This window comes from Callithrix jacchus, chromosome 10, assembly GCF_049354715.1.
Source record: "Callithrix jacchus isolate 240 chromosome 10, calJac240_pri, whole genome shotgun sequence".
Lineage (NCBI taxonomy): Eukaryota > Metazoa > Chordata > Mammalia > Primates > Cebidae > Callithrix > Callithrix jacchus.
In genome coordinates this window covers 70,609,730-70,622,184 of record NC_133511.1, presented here as the reverse complement: position 1 = coordinate 70,622,184, position 12,455 = coordinate 70,609,730, and the positions used below count along the sequence as shown (strand labels likewise).

At 39.2% G+C, this 12,455-nt stretch overlaps 1 pseudogene; it reads left to right on the top strand.

Moving 5' to 3' along the window:
* The first annotated feature begins 1,015 nt into the window (after positions 1–1,015).
* LOC100389299 (olfactory receptor 51G2-like) lies at positions 1,016–2,161 on the top strand (annotated as a pseudogene).
* Positions 2,162–12,455: the final 10,294 nt, after the last annotated feature.

The window sequence follows — 12,455 nt, the reverse complement described above, 5'->3', positions numbered from 1 at the left end:
AACCCTTTCTTGAATAAAGATTTAGATTCAGGGGCATTTGAATAGCCATCTTACCAAGGATCTATATCACATTAAAAAACAAAAATCACAAGCATTTCCATAACAAGTATTTTCAGTAACAAAGAAGCCATGGTAACACTGATTATGAAAAGTCTCATTATTATTATGCTACAAATTTCACTTTAAGATTTAATTATTAGACCGTTTTTCACCTTTACATTGTAAGAAGAGGTGTACATGTTTTCATAATTTCCGTATCACAATAACCTAGTTCAGATACATGTTATCAAGATTTATTGCATAAATAAATAAACAAATAAGAATGAGTGACCACTGTATAATTCATGCAATATGCTGGATGTTACCAATCTTTTCAATTGATTAAAAATAAACTACTTGTATATGCAAAACAAATATGTGCAATAACTCCAAAGATCTATGGATTCAATGTAAGGATTTCTAAATCTATAATATTTGATAGAGAACCCCAAATTTATGTTATGGTTTATAAAAAGTGTTTATTCATGTTGCTGTGTTTGTTTAGTGTTCTTACCATTTTCCTGCATTTCATTATATCTGTTTTTTATAATTTCAAAAACATATCCTCATATGCTGTAACAATGAATGTATAACTCATATTAGAGTGGACAAGAAGTTAGAAACATCTGTGATAATGTACCACTATAAGCTCAGTGAGACACATGGATCCTAGATTTCATTTAAACACTAGTTCTATGCTGACTTTGCACATTAGAAATGGAATAGATCAATTTTAATCAAGTTAATAAAACATAGATTTTTTTTTAAAGAAAATGAGGCCACATTACCTGGGATAACAAATGATACTGAAGGGAACTTTTTAGTTCTAGATGATTGAGGAGCATATCATTTTTCATTTGCACAGTCTCCATCACTTAAAAGGAATACACTGGTAAGATTAGTAATAATGCAAATTACAGTATAGGTATTCTCAGTTTCAAAAATTCTATATTAAATAACAACTGTGCCTCAGATAATGCATTTCACTCTAGGAAAGGGATGCCATCCTGGCATCATACATCCTGACAATAGCACCAACTCCATCTTCTCCACCTTCCTGGTGACAGGCATCCCTGGGCTGGATGCTATACATATTTGGATCTCCATACCCTTCTGTGCCATGTTCTTCATTACCTTGGTGGGCAGCATGACCATCAAGACAGTTATCTGGAGGGAGCAGACCCTCTATATGCCTAAGCACCTCTTCCTGGCCATGCTAGCTGCATCTGATCTGGGTCTGTCCCTCTTCACCTTCCCCGCAATTCTGAGGATCTTCTGGCTGGATGCTCGAGAGCTGATTTTTTCTGCTTGCTTCACCCAAATGTTCTTTATCCACACCTTCCAGAAGTTTGAGTCTGCTGTTATTCTGGCAATGGCCTTTGACTATTATGTGGCCATTTCTCGTCTATTGCACTATTCCTCCATCCTTACTACTGATGTAATTTCCAGGATAAGTTTGGCTATTTTTGTGTGAACCTTGGCAGTGGAGGTGCCCCTTCCCATCCTCTTGAGGAGGTTGTGCTTCTGTCACTCCAATGTACTTTCTCATTCCTACTGTTTGCATCCTGATATTATAAGGCTCTCCTGCTCCAACACCAGGATCAATAGCAGTTTGGGATTGTTTGTGGTACTCTCTACCATGGTACCTGACTTTCTGCTCATTTTCCTTTCTTATGTGCCAATACTGAAAACTGTATTAAGCATTGCTTCCCATGGTGGCAGCCTCAAAGCCCTCAATTCTTGCATTTCTCACATCGCTGTTGTGATTGTCTTCTTCACACCCATGATTTGCCTGTCTATGCTGCACTGCTTTGCCCCCAGACTTCCTTCACATGTTTATGTTATGTTGGCCAATATGCATTTTCTTGTTCCTCCTGTGATGAACCCAATTGTCTACATTGTAAAAAATAAGCAGATGTGGAAAAAAATTTTAACTTTTTCAACAAAAGAGATTCTGGAGAATCAAAGTGACATTTATAAAATACTTCATAGGCAGATAATGTGGAATAACATTAAACAAATCCATCATGATTCTAAAAGGGCAGAAAAGTTTGAAGGTCTTCATGTAAAACATTTTATCAGTCATGTCATTTTCTTTTTCAGTCATAGTTCTACAATTTAGTCATAGAAATTTATTTATTAAAATAATTATCCATAGTCCTGGAAGTAATTAAAATATATAGTATAGTATTATTCTTAACATTCTAGAAGATATATTTAATATTGATTTTTAAATTTTATGTTTATTTATAACTTTAATTCAATGTAAGTCTTACAATATAATATTTTGTTTGATATTGTTCTATGCCCTTAAATCTCTCTTTAAATGTCAATTTTCACTTCAGCCAAATTAGATTAATCTAATTCAAGAGAGAAGTTGATTCAGAAATTCTTAAGCATGTTGAGTGTGATGCTCAGGATGTGCTCGACTCTGGTAAGACAAGCTGTCAAAAAACAGAACGACTATATTGCTGTTAACCCTAGGACTTCAAGAAAAAAACTGTTCTTCTTTTTTTTTTTTTTTTTTTGAGATGGAGTTTTGCTCTTGTTACCCAGGTTGGAGTGCAATGGCTCAATCTCAGCTCACCGCAACCTCCGCCTCCTGGGTTCAGGCAATTCTCCTGCCTCAGCCTCCTGGGTAGCTGGGATTACAGGCACGTGCCACCATGTCCAGCTAATTTTTTTGTGTTTTTAGTAGAGACGAGGTTTCATCATGTTGACCAGGATTGTCTCGATCTCTTGACCTCATGATCCACCCGTCTCGGCCTCCCAAAGTGCTGGGATTACAGGCGTGAGCCACCGCACCCGGCCCCTAAAAAACCCTTTCTGTTATTAGCCAGTGTGAATGTCATCTAACCCTACAGATGAGGTAGCAGTGTCATCTTGAGCTTGTTATCAGAAAGGAAGCTATAAAAGTTTGCAATTAAAATAAATAGTGCCATTTTATAATTATACAAACAAATGGAGCTTTCCCTGTTCCATCTCTAAGTTGGAAATGCACACAAAGTTGATGATTGCTCTTCTATAATACAGATGGCACCTTGACACTTTAAAAATGCTAGTGTGTTTAGTTAAATTTATTAAAGAAACTGTCACTGTCTCTGAAATCTAAGTTTTGAATTTTGTTCCCTCATTTTTATATATTCATATACTATACTTGATAATATATTACATGTGTCATCTCTATGTTATGGGAAGGGTAGTAGGGGCCTGAGAGGGGGAAGGTGAAGATGGTTAATGGGTAAAAAAAGAAAATGGGTAAAAAGAATGAATAAGACCGAATGTGATAAACAACAGGGTGACTACACTATATAATAATTGTACATTTAAAAATAACTTGAAGAGTGTAGTTGACTTGTTTGTAACTAAAAGGATAAAGGCTTGAGGAAATGTACAGCCCAATCTCCCTGATGTGCTTATTTCACATTACATACCTGTATCAAAATATCTCATGCACCCCATAAATATATATATACCTACTATGTACCCACAGAAATTAAAAACTTTAAAAAAAGTAAAAAAGAACAGCATATACATATAACTCATGTAATATGAAAATGTTCAATATTGTCACTTTACAAATGTGTTAGAACACTTTGATTATCAAATTGGCAAAACCTTAAAAAATAGTCATATGTAGTACCAATAAGTTACTGGTGATAGTCACTTTTGAAATACTTATTCATACATTATGTCTTAAAGAAATTTATATATGTGCCTTAAAGAATTCATATATGCTCATGGATGAATCTGGAGCACATATGAATTCTTTAAGGCACATATATAAATTTCTTTAAGACATAATGTATGAATAAGTATTTCAAAAGTGACTATCACCAGTAACTTATTGGTACTACATACTAGGTTTTGGGGTACATGTGCAGAACATGCAAGACAGTTGCATAGGTACACACATGGCAGTGTGTTTTGCTTCCTTTCTCCCCTTCACCCACATTTGGCATTTTTCCCCAGGCTATCCCGCCCCACCTCCCCCCCCCCCGCTGGCCCTCCCCTTTTCCCCCCAATAGACCCTAGTGTTTAGTACTCCCCTCCCTGTGTTCTCATTTTTCATCACCCCCTTATGAGTGAGAATATGCGGTATTTCATTTTCTGTTCTTGTGTCAGTTTGCTGAGAATGATGTTCTCCAGATTCATCCATGTCCCTACAAACGACACCATCTCATCATTTCTGATTGCTGCATAATTTTCCATGGTGTATATGTGCCACATTTTCCCAATCCAGTCTATCATTGATGGGCATTTGGGTTGATTCCAGGTCTTTGCTATTGTAAACAGTGCTGCAATGAACATTCGTGTGCATGTGTCCTTATAGTAGAACGATTTATAGTCCTTTGGATATATAACCAGTAATGGGATTGCTGGGTCAAATGGAATTTCTATTTCTAAGGCCTTGAGGAATCGCCACACTGTCTTCCACAATGGTTGAACTAATTTACACTCCCACCAACAGTGTAAAAGTGTTTCTTTTTCTCCACATCCTCTCCAGCATCTGTTGTCTCCAGATTTTTTAATGATCGCCATTCTAACTGGCGTGAGATGGTATCTCAATGTGGTTTTGATTTGCCTCTCTCTGATGACCAGTGATGATGAGCATTTTTTCATATGCTTGTTGGCGTCATATATGTCTTCTTTTGTAAAGTGTCTGTTCACATCCTTTGCCTATTTTTGAATGGGCTTGTTTGTTTATTTTCTGTAAATCTGTTTGAGTTCTTTGTAAATCTGGATATCAGCCCTTTGTCAGATGGGTAAACTGCAAACATTTTTTCCCATTCTGTTGGTTGCCAATTCACTCTAGTGACTGTTTCTTTTGCTGTGCAGAAGCTGTGGAGTTTGATTAGGTCCCATTTGTCTATTTTGGCTTTTGTTGCCAATGCTTTTGGTGTTTTGTTCATGAAGTCCTTGCCTACTCCTATGTCCTGGATGGTTTTGCCTAGATTTCCTTCTAGGGTTTTTATGGTGCCAGGTCTTATGTTTAAGTCTTTAATCCATCTGGAGTTAATTTTAGTGTAAGGTGTCAGGAAGGGGTCCAGTTTCTGCTTTCTGCACATGGCTAGCCAGTTTTCCCAACACCATTTGTTGAACAGGGAATCCTTTCCCCATTGCTTGTTTTTGTCAGGTTTATCAAAGATTGTATGGTTGTAGATATGTTGTGTTGCCTCCGAGGCCTCTGTTCTGTTCCATTGGTCTATATCGCTGTTTTGGTACCAGTACCATGCTGTTTTGATTACTGTAGCCTTGTAGTATAGTTTGAAATCCGGTAGTGTGATGCCCCCCGCTGTGTTCTTTTTGCTTAGAATTGACTTGGCTATGCAGGCTCTCTTTTGGTTCCATATGAAGTTCATGGTGGTTTTTTCCAGTTCTGTGAAGAAACTCAATGGTAGCTTGATGGGAATAGCATTGATTCTGTAAATTACTTTGGGCAGTATAGCAATTTTCACGATATTAATTCTTCCTAACCATGAACATGGAATGTTTCTCCATCTGTTTGTGTCCTCTCTGATTTCGTTGAGCAGTGGTTTGTAGTTCTCCTTGAAGAGGTCCCTTACGTTCCTTGTGAGTTGTATTCCTAGGTATTTTATTCTTTTTGTAGCAATTGTGAATGGCAGTTCGTTCTTGATTTGGCTCTCTTTAAGTCTGTTATTGGTGTAGAGGAAGGCTTGTGATTTTTGCACATTGATTTTATATCCTGAGACTTTGCTGAAGTTGCTTATCAGTTTCAGGAGTTTTTGGGCTGAGGTGATGGGATCTTCTAGGTATACTATCATGTCGTCTGCAAATACAATTTGGCTTCCACCTTTCCTATTTGAATACCCTTTATTTCTTTTTCTTGCCTGATTGCTATGGCTAGAACTTCCAGTACTATATTGAATAGGAGTGGTGAAAGAGGGCATCCTTGTCTAGTGCTGGATTTCAAAGGGAATGCTTCCAGTTTTTGCCCATTCAGTATGATATTGGCTGTTGGTTTGTTGTAAATAGCTTTTATTACTTTGAGATACATTCCATAGATACCGAGGTTATTGAGGGTTTTTAGCATAAACGGCTGTTGAACTTTGTTGAATGCCTTCTCTGCATCAATTGAGATAATCATGTGGTTTTTGTTTTTGGTTCTGTTTATGTGGTGAATTACATTTATAGACTTGCATATGTTGAACCAGCCTTGCATCCCTGGGATGAATCCTACTTGATCATGATGGATGAGCTTTTTGATGTTCTGTTGCAATCGGTTTTCCAGTCTTTTATTGAAGATTTTTGCATCTATGTTCATCATGGATATTGGCCTGAAGCTTTCTTTTCTTGTTGCGTCTCTGCCGGGTTTTGGTATCAGGATGATGTTGGTCTCTTAAAATGATTTGGGAAGGATTCCCTCTTTTTGGATTATTTGGAATAGTTTCAGAAAAAATGGTACCAGTTCCTCTTTGTGTGTCTGGTAGAATTCAGCTGTGAACCCAACTGGACCTGGGCTTTTTTTGTGTGGTAGGCTCTTAATTGCTGCCTCAACTTCTGACCTTGTTATTGGTCTATTCATAGTTTCAGCTTCCTCCTGGTTTAACCTTGGGAGGACACAGGAATCCAGGAATTTATCCATTTCTTTCAGGTTTACTAGTTTATGTGCATAGAGTTATTTGTAATATTCTCTGATCATGGTTGAATTTCTGTGGAATCTGTGGTGATTTCCCCTTTATCATTTTTTATTGCATCTATTTGGTTGTTCTCTCTTTTCTTTTTAATCAATCTGGCTAGTGGTCTGTCTATTTTGTTGATCTTTTAAAAAAACCAGCTCTTGATTTATTGATTTTTGAAGGGTTTTTCGTGTCTCTATCTCCTTCATTCTGCTCTGATCTTAGTTATTTCTTGTCTTCTGCTAGGTTTTGAGTTTTTTTGATCTTGCTCCTCTAGGTCTTTCAATTTTGATGATAGGGTGTCAATTTTGGATCTCTCCATTCTCCTCGTATGGGCACTTATTGCTATATATTTTCCTCTAGAGACTGCTTTAAATGTGTCCCAGAGATTCTGGCATGTTGTGTCTTGGTTCTCATTGGTTTCGAAGAACTTCTTTATTTCTGTCTTCATTTTATTGTTTATCCAATCAACATTCAAGAGCCAGCTCTTCAGTTTCCATGAAGCTGTGCGATTCTGGGTTGGTTTCTGAATTCTGAGTTGTAACTTGATTGCACTATGGTCTGAGAGACTGTTTTTTATGATTTCAGTTGTTTTGCATTTGCTGAGGAGTGCTTTACTTCCAATTATGTGGTCAATTTTAGAATAGGTGTGATGTGGTGCTGAGAAGAAAGTATATTCTGTGCATTTGGGGTGGAGATGTCTGTAAATGTCTATCAGGTTTGCCTGTTCCAGGTCTGAATTCAAGCCCTGGATATCCTTGTTGATTTTCTGTCTGGTTGATCTGTCTAATATTGACAGTGGAGTGTTAAAGTCTCCCACTATTATAGTGTGGGAGTCTAAGTCTCTTTGTAAGTCATTAAGAACTTGCCTTATGTATCTGGGTGCTCCTGTATTGGGTCCATATATGTTTAGGATCGTTAGCTCTTCTTGTTGTATCGATCATTTTACCATTATGTAATGACCTTCTTTGTCTCTTTTGATCTTTGTTGCTTTACAGTCTATTTTATAAGAGATGAGAATTGCAACTCCTGCTTTTTTTTTGCTCTCCATTTGCTTGGTAAATCTTCCTCCATCCCTTTATTTTGAGCCTTAGTGTATCCTTGCATTTGAGATGGGTTTCCTGGATACAGCACACTGATGGGTTTTGTTTTTTTATCCAATTTGCCAGTCTGTGTCTTTTGATTGGTGCATTTAGTCCATTTATATTTTGGGTTAATATTGTTATGTTCGAATTTGATACTGCCATTTTGATGCTAGCTGGCTGTTTTGCCTGTTAGTCGATGTAGATTCATTATGTTGATGCTCTTTCGCATTTAGTGTGATTTTGGAATGGCTGGTACTGGTTGTTCCTTTCTATGTGTAGTGCCTCTTTCAGGAGCTCTTGTAAAGCAGGCCTGGTGGTGACAAAATCTCTGAATACTTGCTTGTTCACAAAGGATTTTATTTTTCCTTCACTTCTGAAGCTCAGTTTGGCTGGATATGAAATTCTGGGTTGAAAGTTCTTTTCGTTAAGGATGTTGAATATTGGCCCCCACTCTCTTGGCTTGTAGAGTTTCTGCCGAGAGATCTGCTGTGAGTCTGATGGCCTTCCCTTTGTGGGTGACCCGACCTTTCTCTCTGGCTGCCCTTAGTATTTTCTCCTTTATTTCAACCCTGGTGAATCTGATGATTATGTGCCTTGGGGTTGCTCTTCTTGCAGAATATCTTTGTGGTGTTCTCTGTATTTCCTGAATTTGAGTGTTGGCCTGCCTTGCTAGGTGGGGGAAATTTTCCTGGATAATATCCTGAAGAATATTTTCCAGCTTGAATTCATTCTCTTTGTCACATTCTGGTACACCTATCAAACGTAGATTAGGTCTCTTCACATAGTCCCACATTTCTTGGAGACTTTGTTCATTCCCTTTTGCGCTTTTTTCTCTAATCTTGGTTTCTCATTTAATTTCATTGAGTTGATCTTCGACTTCTGATATTCTTTCTTCTGCTTGGTCAATTCGGCTGTTGATACTTGTGCAGGCTTCGCGAAGTTCTTGTATTATGTTTTTCAGCTTCTTCAGTTCATTCATATTCCTCTCTAAGTTATCCATTCTTGTTATCATTTCCTCAAATCTTTTTTCAAGGTTCTTAGTTTCTGTGCATTCATTTAGAACATGTTCTTTTAGCTCACAGAAGTTTCCCATTACCCACCTTCTGAAGCCTAATTCTGTCATTTCGTCACAGTCCTTCTCCATCCAGCTTTGTTCCCTTGCTGGTGAGGAGTTTTGTTTTTTTCTAGGAGGCAAGGTGTTCTGGTTTCGGTTGTTTTCCTCCTTTTTGTGGTGGTTTCTTCCCATCTTTGTGGATTTATCCACCTGTCGTCTGAGTAGTTGCTGACTTTTTGATTGGGTCTCTGAGTGGACGCCCAGATTGGTGATGATGAGGTCTTTCTGTTACATGGTTTTCCTTCTACCAGTCTAGCTTCTCTGCTGTACGACTGCTGAGGTCCACTCCAGGCCCTGCTTGTCTGGGGTACACCAGTAGCAGCTGCAGAACGGTGAGGAATGCTACCAGTTTCTTCTTCTGCTACCTTTGTCCCAGAATGGTGCCCACCTAATGTCAGTCTGATCAGTCCTTTTTGAGGTGACTCTGGATATACAGGGGTCAGGCAGCTGCATGAGGAGACAGTCTGTACTTTATAGGAGCTCAAGGGCTGAGCTGTGAGCTTCATTGTTCATTCAGGGCTGTTAGGCAGGTGTGTTTAATTTGCTGCAGCACAACTCTTAGAACTGCTTTTTTCCCTCAGATGCTCTGTCTCGGGGGGGTTGGGGCTTTCTTTATGAATGTCCGTGGCACTATCCTGCCCAGCTAGGAGGCAGTCTAGTCACTATTTGCCTGCCGAGACTCCGCCCTGCTGATGTGGTGTGGGTCCTGTTGCTGCCCGCTCTGTTCTGCAGCCATGGGCTCCGCAGCAGGCTCCGCTCTCCTGCCACCAGCTCCGCCCTGCAGCGGAGTCTCTCTGTTATGGCAGGTTGCCTCGGCAACGGCAGGCTGCGTCAGCAATGGGAGTGTACCTCTGTAGGGGCGGATATCCTCGGTAATGGCGAAAGCCCCTCCCCCACTGAGCTGCACTGTCCTGGGTTCAGCTGTGCTCATAGTGAAACTCTCCACCTGGAGCGTTTCGAGTTGCCATTTTGTTTGTCCCTGTGGGGGTGAAACCCACCAAGCCCACTCGCCTGGCTCCCTGCCTCAGAGTGCCTTTCTTTCTTTTTTTTTTTTTTTAAGTTTAATGGATGGCTCTCTCCCTTGTGTTTCGGTCGCCCACTGTTAGAGCACCGGGATCTGTGTGATTTCCCATGCAGCTAGCCACTGTGCTGGCACAAACGCCACTTCCCAGGAATCTCCTGGTCTGGCTCACTGTCCCAGTCCCGTTTAATCAGATGTATATACTAATCTGCCCTCCCAAATCTCAGATTGCCAGTTTAGCAGGGCACCTGGGCCCATTTGTTTTGTGCGGATTGTTGGGGAGTACCTGCACTGCGGCGCCAGCCGAAGTGGCCGCAACAGCCAAACCAGCTTCCCGTGCATCCCGTGTCTTTCCTACACCTGGGACTTTCCCCGTTCTGTGGGCAACAAAGATCCTTCTGGAAATGCGGCTTTGACTCACCCTCTGAGCATTCGCTGAGAGCTGCGATCCTGAGTTGTTCTTACTGCGCCATCTTGAAAACTCCCTGGACCTCTATACCCTTTATATTATGTAAAATTAGTTTTGGCTGCATATAACTAAATAAACCAAATAAACAAGGAAAAAAAAACTATAGACTTAATTTAGTTTTATTAACTATGTATATTTATGCCAATGTCCATTATCATCTAGCCTGAAGACCCTAGCTTATTCCAAATCTATTCATGACCCTTTCAGAAACAGATGATCCGATCTATAACTTGACAAATTGCCTAAATTGCATAAGTATTTTATAATGTGTTATCTTAGTCTGAGCTACTATATCAGAAATATTGGACTGTGTAGATTTTTTTTTTTTTTTTGAGACGGAGTTTCGCTCTTGTTACCCAGGCTGGAGTGCAATAGCGCGATCTCGGCTCACCGCAATCTCCGCCTCCTGGGTTCAGGCAATTCTCCTGCCTCAGCCTCCCGAGCAGCTGGGATTACAGGCACGCACCACTGTGCCCAGCTAATTTTTTGTAATTTTAGTAGAGACGGGGTTTCACCATGTTGACCAAGATGGTCTCGATCTGTTGACCTCGTGATTCACCTGCCTCGGCCTCCCAAAGTGCTGGGATTACAGGCTTGAGCCACCGTGCCTGGCCAACTGTGTAGATTTTAAACTACAGAAATTTATTTTTCATATTTATGGATGTTGAGAAATCCAAGATCAAGGCACCTACAGATTCAACATCTGGCAGGGGCCCATTTGCTAGCTCATAGTGCCTCTTTGCTGTGTTTTTACATGGTGTAAGGGGTGAGGGGCCTGCTTAGGGCCTGTTTTATGAGGGTATTAATTTCATTAATGAGTCTTCACTCTCAAGATCTAATTAGTTTCCACTGGTCCTACCTTCTGACTTAATCATATTAGTGATTGAGATTCAACATATGAATTTTGAGCGAGACACAAAATATTCTTCATATCATACCAGCTGTATTTCTTGGTAAATATAAATTATCAATAAAAGTCTAGAGAAATTGAGAAACATAAATGAATTTTAGATATTATATCCAATACATAGTATTATATTATATGATTAACATTTTTTCTCTCATCATCAATGCACTGTGCAAAATAATGGGGAACACAATGTATTAATGTATTTCATATATTTCTGTGAAACATTGCCTCAGATATTTTGAGTCTTCAATTTGCACTGAATAAAACTTAAATTCTTAGTATATATCAGGAGTAATGCAAGGGATTCATACTATATGCAAATAGTAATAATAACAATGTATATTTCCACATATTATAACCACCATATAAAAGGTTCACTGCACTATTTATTGCAAGTGTGCTGTGCCGTATTTAGGTCCAGTTTATTTTTTGGTCATCTTAATCACAGCTTCTTTCTTTTGGGACTTTCTATTAATTTTAATGATCCAGACCCTTCCCAGGTGACGATTTTTATCTATTTGTCTGTTTTTTATATCGTCTAGTTCCTCTTTTTAGCTAGTTCCCTTGTTTTTCTAAATTCTCAAAGTGAATTTGTAGTTTATAAGTCTAAAAGCTTGTATTTAGGTTCTCTAGAGAAACAAAAGCAATATGTAATATTTTATTTTAATATAAAATATATAGAGAAAGAGAGAGAGGGGTTTCTTATTATATAAGAAATTGGCTCATGTGAGTATGAAGGCTGAAAGGTCCCAAGTCTGTAGTTCGAGAGCAGGAGACCCCAGGAGAACTGATGATGTTCCAGCCCATTTCCAAAGGCCTGAGACCCAGAAGAGCTGATGGCCTAGATTTCAACACAATAACTCAGAAGCTTGAGACCTAAAAGTAGCCATTTTTTTTTCAGATTGATTCTGAAGCCAGGAAAATATTCACGTCCCTAATCAAGCAGTCAAGAAAAGGAAATTTCCTTTTTTTTGAAACAGAGTCTTGCTCTATCGCCAGGCTGGAGTGCAATGTCGTGATCCTGCCTCACTACAACTTCCGTTTTTTGGTTACAAGCAATTCTCCTGCCTCAGCCTCCCGAGTAGCTGGGACTACATGCAGCACCGCCATGCTCGGCTAATTTTTTTGTTATTTTTTAGTAGAGACAGGGTTTCATCATGTTGGTCAGGGTGGTCT